The sequence below is a fragment of the Chinchilla lanigera genome, unplaced genomic scaffold, assembly GCF_000276665.1.
Source record: "Chinchilla lanigera isolate Chin_1 unplaced genomic scaffold, ChiLan1.0 scaffold00033, whole genome shotgun sequence".
NCBI lineage: Eukaryota > Metazoa > Chordata > Mammalia > Rodentia > Chinchillidae > Chinchilla > Chinchilla lanigera.
Window position 1 is genome coordinate 14,123,586 of NW_004955434.1, and position 9,057 is coordinate 14,132,642.

Below are 9,057 nucleotides of genomic sequence, written 5' to 3' on the forward strand. Positions count from 1 at the left end.
CTTATCACACAATTTTAATACAACAACATGGTTTAAATTAGGGGATGACTATGTGCTTACCTTGCTAACCCTCTTTGCCTCTGTAAACATTAGTTTTCTCATCTATAAAGTAAAGATAAAGGTTGTGGCAATCTCACAGGATTGATATGCAGATAAATAATATATGTAAAGCACATAAAAGAGCAACTGGTATGATTGAAGGAGTCAGTAAATATTAACTGTTAATATCATCTTTTCTCTGAAGGTTTATCCAGAGCTCATGATAGGTATTAGGAGAAAAAATTCTGAAGAACTTAAGAAGAAAATAAGATCATAATTTACCCTGAATCCATCTGTGATTTGAAAATAAAAACCTTGCAATTGCCTCCCTCTTAAACAGTGATGGATTATTTATGAAATGTGGGTTATTACAGCCATGAGAAAGATGAATGAGATGTAAGGGAACTACATAATATAAATAATATAATCTATTTTTAAATCAATAATATATCCTTTTATGTTTTTCTAAGGCCAATATAATAATCTATGCATGTCGGAAGCTCAGGTGTTTAAGGAAATTCAAACTAGATAGGAAAGAGGAACTGGCAGTAGAAACACAGTGGGAAGAGAGAGGACTGTTGTGCAGTGGCATGAACTTTCTGATTTCTTCTGACCCAGCCTCTTAGCCTGATTCATCCCTAGGCTGGGCAGATATAAGATTTCAGAGCAAAATATGTTTAGATACTGCCTGAAAGTCCTTTTGCGAAAAAATAGCTCTCTATATCTATGCAACTATATTGATAATATAATGAGGTATTTTAAAAAGAACTGACGTATACTTAACAAAATCATTGCATCTTAGCAAATATCAATGTATCTTAGCAAATATGCAGTTTGTGTTGTTAACCAATAGCATGTTTCTAAAATGTAAAGGGTTTGTCAAAAAATAGGAATGTTTTGAACCCATAAAAAATTAAAAAGGAAGAACACTTTCTTGTGGGGCACAGGAATGAGAGAATAAAGTACTAAGTGCAATCCTTGAAAGCACACAATTCTACCACAAAAGAGGCTGGTGTTTCCAACCTCACAGGTATGAACAATTAGGCTAAGGCACGTTACGGAGGGCTAACCACATATGTTTCCGAGGAGCAAGAAATATGATGCATGTATGACACAGAATGAACCCAGACATTTCCAGAAGGAGGCCCTGACATCCTTACAACCACCAGTACAAGAAATAGCCCCTTGAAAGAAGAACTATCAATAAATATTAATGAAAACTAATTGGGCATTGCATATTAATCCAAGTGGAAAATTAAAAATCAGGTCAAGAGATGAAGGGAAAGAAGAGGGAGGGAACAAACAAAGGAATTAAGATGTATTGTACACATATACCAACTCCATACAGGAAATGCAAACATTATGTACTACAAACATGTGTTACTAATAAATTTAAAAATTAAAATAGATAGATAGATAGATAGACAGACTGTTTTTAATACAGGGATTTCAAGCCAGAGCTTTGTCCATGCTAGACAAGCACTATATCATTAAACCACATTCTCCAGCCAAAAAGTTTGTTTGTTTGTTTGTTTGGAGAGTAAAACATTATACAATATGGACCCTGTTTTTCAAAAGTTACATAGACTTTTTAGGGAAAATCAAATAGGAAACTATTACAATTTTAGTCAGAAATACTTCCATCATTTCTTTAAGAGAAATTAAGAAAGAACTAAGAGTAATTTACTTATTTCAGAGATGTTTAATAATTACAGTACACTTACAAAAACGTAAATTGCATTTTTTTCCTTTCTTTTTGGTTATTTATTCCAAAATACATATTACAAAGCCCCTTAAACACCTATCTCTTATTTGCTTCCAACTGTGTGTAATTTCATTTTCTTTTCTGAGAAACCCACAGCATTGTTGGTACAATGTTTTGGCTACAGATAAAAACAATAACAAGTATCTTCACTACTACTTGTATCCTGCTATTTGGAAGTACATCCAGGCCACTGGAAGGTAAATGTTAAACTCCTATGTGGTCTGCCCGTTAGTTAGTGTTTGCTATCCTATGTCAATACAAGCGCAGGGAGGTGACTGCATCCTATGCTTTAATGCCTCTGGAATTTGGGAGACTGTGACATACATTGCAATTGGCACTGGGTTACTCCATTCTTCTAGATAAACTATGCCAAAAAGTTCCAGTGGATGAGACCCCAGCCCACAACTGCTAAGTAAGCAGCACAGATTCTACTCCTGCTTCTGGAAGACAAGCCCTACCTGAGGAAGGCAGTGAATGAGACAGAAAAAGGAAAAGTATACACTTGGAAGTTTTTCTGAGACTTAAAGGGAGAAATTCTGCAGGGGGATTCTATTTTTCCTATTAAGTCAGAGCATTTATGATGACGTAGATACACTTCATAAACCCACAGGATGGTCACAACTTAGGTAGTTTTACATTGCTAGTACAAATGTTTAGCATTGCTTGGCACATGACAGACTCTATAAACATTCTGGGGACCTAATTTATATGTGTTATGTTGCTACATATTATATATTGCAAAATCCATCCATAGTGATGTTGACTTCACTATATATCTATATCTGTCTCTCTCTCTCTCTCTCTCTCTATATATATATATATATGTAAATTGTGAAATAGAAAAAGGATATAACTTCTAGTATTAGTGCATAACGTGGTTATGCTATCTGAATTATTGCCCTGTTTTTTAATGTCTGTAAAAAGTTAAAGAATTTATACAGATGATTAAGTGGTCAAATGACCTGTTCTGTGATTCCAGATGAATACACGGTTGCATTGTGGAGAACCGGAAATGTAACGCTATTAAGGGAAGGGTTATACTTTTCTGTTCATCTCATGACCACTGTCCCAAGGTAAAAAAAGACATATTTCTGACTCTGAGAATCATCTCTCAGAAGAAAGAATGGAATACTGTCTCTAGGGTGCGATCAGTAAGTCTCTCCTCACTCAACCTCCTTCCCTCTCCACCTCTGAGTAGAATTTCTGACCTTGATTGTAAAGATTCTAGGTCACTGTATCAGAACAATATCCCAGGGATGCTACCTTAATTGAGGGATTTTCTTTCTTTCTCAGTAAGAGTCTTAGGTAAGTAGCCTGGCTTATATCGTGGTTAGAAACGGGATGTGATTCACTGCTCTTGACTTGGGTGGTGCTGAGTGTGTTTTGTTGCTGTTTTTTTTGTTTTCTCTTCTGAGTTTCATACTTTAACATTTTCTAGGCTATGTGACTTAGGTTATTTTCTTTCTGGTGGACAGTAGCTTCATTCCAGGTCTTTCTCCTGAGCAACTCTGGTTCTTCTACTCAGAAAAGGACATGGAATTATTCCCATGTTACAAATCCCAGAATGCACAGACGTGTCATTACTAAAAAGAAGCAGGTATACACCTGGCTTTGTTCTCTGTTCATGAAGGTGCTGGAGGAATTCACTTAATACAAACTAAATTTGGAAAACACATCCCAGGATAGTTTTTAACAACTATAATTCAGTGGTTACAAAACAATAAATGGACTAGTAATTGCTTCAACATTTATAATGTTAACAAATAACTATTGCAAAAGCTCACTCAAGCTGTATTTAGTTATAATAGCTTTACTGTTCTCTTTTAGAGTACTGTTAGATAACACCACACATGCATCAGATCACGGACATCAACCTAGTCAAAATTACATACATTTCATTTATGTTATCATTTATTTCAAATTAAATGGAAAAAATAAATTATGAAGTTCTTCTTTTACTTTATCATGTAATGTAAGTAAATGTGTATTAAATATACAGAAAAATATTTTCACTTTTATCATCATAACTTAAAAAATATCCATTATAATATGCTATTTAAAATACATATAAATTTATGAGGTATAAGGGCTTGGTGATATGATGTTATGAACTTCAGTTGGGTTTATGAACCAATCAGAGATAGATCTCATATATTATACACTAATTTAAATAATTTCTTTTTTGCTATTTAATTAGTGTACACAGTTTCCTCAAACCTTTCAACACATCATTTCACTAAAGTGCACCTTGAAAAGATATGTTGAAATACATACATATCCACATGTACAAACGTGGATGTACACAACATTAAAAGCATGCAATGTGTCTAAGCATTTATGTTCATTATATTTTTCAAGTGGGAAAATAAGTATAGCATGATCTACCAGGCTCCAGTGATCTAAAATATATATTTTATAGAGAAATATAGGTCCAATTGTTGCAATCCAAACTTTTGTATCACGAAAAGGATTGGCTGATTTTCTCAGAGGGGTAAATGCTTCCAATTTTATCAGTTATGTCGTATAAATTATACTGAGAACAAATCCTTCGTTTCTTTTAAGAAAAGCAAACTTTTAAAATTAACTTACATTATTTCCATTTTCTATAATTAGATTTCTTTAGAGAAGTACATTGTGTGCCACACCATCAGTGGAGTTATTGACAATGCACTCACAGGTGTTGAAAGCACTGTCTGTATTTTCTTGCCAAATACAACCAAATTGGTATATGAAAACCTCAGTGTAAAAATGGAAGGATGATTCTTAGCTTTGTGTTTTTTCACAGTTGAAGTCCTCCATTTCCTCTTTACAATGCGAAACAGATGAAATGATTTTTTTCTGTGGTTCCCTCTATCTTTTACATCCTGAAACATGTACAAAAGTGAACTCACTTAAATGGTGTGTATTCACCATAATGTGACATCATCAAACAGCATATATGTAGAAATAAAGGCTTTTCCCCTCTTATTTATCAGAAGGCCAAAGGCAGCAAATTATTTATGTGTTCTTAGTCTCTTCTGTGATGGAGTAACAACATTCAAAACTATTTATCCATGTAATATTCTCTCGGTAGCAGGAGTAAAAGGTGCTTTAGAGGAACTGCAGGAGACTCCCTTCTACAATCTACGTCCGCCCCTTCCAAAGCTAATAAAATATTCTGTCCACACAATAACACCCAGGTCGTGCTCACATGGCTTCCAGAAATTCCCTGAGCCCTCCTTTCAAAATAGATGTCAGTCTCTAACTCCTAAGCTGATGTTCATATCGTCACAGAATAACTTGACAATTTGCTAAATGGTAGTATCAATTATGTTGACTTATTTCATAATATTGGGAAATTAGAAATATCTCAAATAGCTAGGTTAGTGCCTTCACTTTATAGAGAAGAAAACCTAGCCCAGCTTACTTCTCATGGGTCACATACCTAACAGCAACTATGAGAGGAAAACTCAAACCCCTTTTTCCACAATCACCTTTGTGTTCACTTAGGGGTTATTAATTGTTTTTGGTCTTTATTCATTTTTCCTCAATCAAAATACTTTGAAAGTGTTTGAACAGCTCATAGCACTTAAGTCCTATATTATCTGATTGGAGCAGTGGAAATTTCTTCTTTATTTGATGCCAAACTGACCTAAGCACAATCTAGTAATTGTAAAGAAATTGCAGTAAAACATATAAGTAGAAAATTAGTTGAAATGACATTTAAAACAAAATTCTTTTCATCTAATTTTTATAAGTTTTTATTTAGCATTATTGAATATATTCACCTTACCATTTGCATTGTGAAAAGTTTATTAAAATATGTATAGGTGTACATCCAAAAATAGTACTTAAATTAAGATATTTTCTCCAAACAATAGAGAAAATTTATAGTAACTTATTTCTTGAATTAAGTATGAAATTGGATGGATGGATGGATGGATGGATAGGTGGGTATAGACACAGATGTTGATTTTAATTGTACGACTGTGGAAATCATTTATTTCAGAAATTTCTAAAATAATTGGATAAGTAGGTAAATTTTAATCACGTAAGATGCATTTCAGGTCACATATTCTTTAACTGCCATATAAAATCTGTCCATTTACCATTTTCTACCATAATGGTTTTAGACATAAGTAGATATCAAAATTTACATTAAGGACACTCTTCTAGCCACAAAACAATTTACACCAACTGGAGCTGCACATATCATGTGCATTATCACTGTCCCTAAAATTGTAGCGCAGTGTCCACCTAATCCTTTGATAGCTAGCAAGTCTTTAGCCATTCATTACACTTTATATCACTTTACCTGCAGAATTCTGTATCTGCGTGCATTTGGGTTCTTCCATCCTACTGGCAAGACACAGTGACGATACACTGTGCATACAGGGAAAAATAAAATAACTTTTACCAATAGTTCAACCTTCCAATATTACATGTAATTAACTTTGGTTTCCTTTCTAAATTAGGTATCTTAAGGAAATGATTATCATATCCAGAGCTCTATAAAATATAGGACCATGTGGTCTACAAAATTATCTTTATGTTGCCATAGTTACAGGAGTTGGCTTGTAAATTTCATGTTAAAATTAAAAGAAAAAACAAGTACGTTTGCCTTCACCAATTGCAACTGTAAGCAAATGCAGGTACACAGCACTTTATTAGTAAGAACTCCTTTAGTAAGCACACGTTAGAGGAATTAATCACTCATTCCCTGCAGACTGCTTATGTATTTCATCAGGCCATTATCTGATCAGAATAACAAGAACAACTGCATAATAAGACACATTTCTGCTGACACTGGCAACTTTCTTCTTTCAACTTCAAAGTTGTAACTCCTTCTGTAGAGCACAGAAAGCTAGTGGCAAAAAAAATTATCAATTTAATCACTTCATCTTGATCTGACTTTTTTATCTGTCACTATATTAACAGTGATCAAATAGGTGTGCAGGCTTTTCACTAGAACAGCCTCATTGAGGTTATGTTCCCTAGCAGTATGACATAATTACAATAGAGACAGAGTGTGTCAGGTTAGTTTTAATGTTAATTGTAATTATTTGCTCTCAAACATTCAACCAGGATGAAATATTTTTTCCTGTCTTTTCTTATTGTGGAAAATATATCCTGTAGTAAAACAAATCTAATAGAGTGTTTGAACTACTCCTAAATTGGACGACCAACAATGTTTCCTCCATTTTTCAATTTTTTTCAAATATCACTTATCCTGTCTGAAATCTGAGGTCACAAATGGATAGAGGTCATATGCTATAATCAAAATCTGACCAACCTAGGAATTTATTGAAAGTAAATTAATTTCTTTTAAAACCAATAATAGAAATGGCAGCTGAGGACAGTAATACCTCTAAAAAGTCATTTGGTTGAGACATAAAATCATTTTCAAGAAACAATGACATCTCTTTCCCAAATGATTTCTTTCCTGTCAACAAATTTATCAACAGTCCTATTGTCCTATCTCATCACTTCAAAAACTTATGTCCCAAGATATTTAAAGCTTTGAACATTGAGTAATCATAATTGTAGAAGACCTACCTATTTTTAGCTATTATTCATTTGTTTGCTCTCACAAATTTTAAAAATAATGCTCAATGAACACAGCCGGTTTATATACTTGAGTCAATATGCAGATAAAAATACTCAACTTGCCATTATCAAAAATTAAAAATGAAATATCTTTAGTTATTATTCGGAAAATAAGCTATTTGACTGAAAAGAACTTCTCTATGAGATCAGTAGTTGTAATTTTCAGTTAGGTTTACAACTTTTGCTCGGTTTTAACACAAAAAATTAAAAGTTAAAAATAAACTTTTTTCTAATCACTATTGTACACCTGTCAATGTAAGTGCCATCGGGTCCAATAACTTTGAAATTGTTAAACATCAGTTTTGTTTTACCCAAATTGCAATTTCTACTGTACCTACTGTAACAATGCAAGAGGAATTAGATTCAGAATCCATTTGGCAGTGATAAAGAGAAAAAAATTGCTGAAATGTTATTGATTCTCTGTGTGCAGAACGAACTGACTCAACTATATTTTTCCTGACATAACACAAAGGTTTTATTTAGATATTACAAAATACTGGCAAATGTTAAACTACAAATCATTTTTTAAGATGCCACTAACCCTTGCACAGAGAACGGAAGACTGCCCTGCTTGCTTTCACCGAAATGCTGCGGCCACGGATTTGGTGATGTTAGCCCCAAGAGAATTATTGTCTGCAAAAGTTTTGCTGCAGAGAAATTCACACTTAGGAGACACCTTAAACCTGCCCCTGGTCGCTGAGCCTCTGTCACAGCGTATAACCTGCTGTGTCAAAGCCATCGCCTTAGCTCTTGTCCTTTCCAAAGCATTTTCCCATTCCCTCTCCAATTTAAATTCATTCAAATTCTTCAAGGGGGCTCCTTGTATGATTTCCTGCACGTTCACAAGCCTATCTGTTACCACCGGCATGAAGAAACCTCCACGGGATTTTCACCTGATCTTTCAAAGCCGTCTTTATCAGCTTTCCTTGACCCATTTTTAAAGTGCTCCTTCTAGTTAAAGATGAAACAACCCACCCACCGAAGTCGAAGGACGATGCAAGTTGGGGTGGGTTAGGGTTAAGGGGTGAGGGCGGCGGGGATAGTGAGCCAATAGGGTTAGGATTCTCAAGCTTTGTCTAAGTAGCAGCCCTTCAATCTTAGACTCAACCAACGCTTTCACAACCCAGGCTTCCGACAGCTCTTGAACAATAAGCGCTTAAAAATCAGATTCCCAGGAAGCCTGCCCAGACAGAAGTCTTCTGAGCCCTGCTCCTCCTCAAACAAACAAAAGCAAAAATGCTCAGCAAACCACTTCTCCAACAGGAACTCCTTAAGTTATGTAAGTCAAGTTCCTCCCTGGTCAGAGGAACAAAGTGTCCACACCAGGGGCAGGGCAGCGGGCGCACGCCTCACTTTGGAGACAGCAGCAGGGAGGCAGTTTACTTACTGAAGCAGCCGCTCCATTGCTCCTTGGAAACCCCGAGGAGTCTTCTCTTTTCTCTCCTCCAGTCAGGCAGAGAACTGTCTTTCTATTCCACACAGGCCCAGAATAAACTGGAAATAAATAAATTTTTAAAAAAAATTTAGAAAAAGGGGAGGACAGCACATGCACAGCAGCCCGTCCGGGTCCGGCTGCGGCGGGGCGCCTCGCGCGTGCTGGCCGTTTCACAAGTGGGAGCCCCTCCGCTCCGCGAGGAGGAGGCGACGGCAGACACACGCGCGAGGAC

At 35.4% G+C, this 9,057-nt stretch overlaps 1 protein-coding gene across 7 annotated transcripts in view; it reads right to left on the reverse strand.

Moving 5' to 3' along the window:
- Positions 1 to 9,051, reverse strand: part of Ptprd (protein tyrosine phosphatase, receptor type, D) — a 2,098,812-nt gene extending 2,089,761 nt beyond the window's left edge. For all 7 annotated transcript variants that reach the window (XM_013516335.1, XM_013516328.1, XM_013516331.1 and 4 more), the window contains exon 1: positions 8,778 to 9,051. The gene's annotated coding sequence lies outside the window, so the exon portion shown is untranslated. The remainder of the gene's footprint in view (positions 1 to 8,777) is intronic.
- Between the last annotated feature and the right edge of the window lie 6 nt (positions 9,052 to 9,057).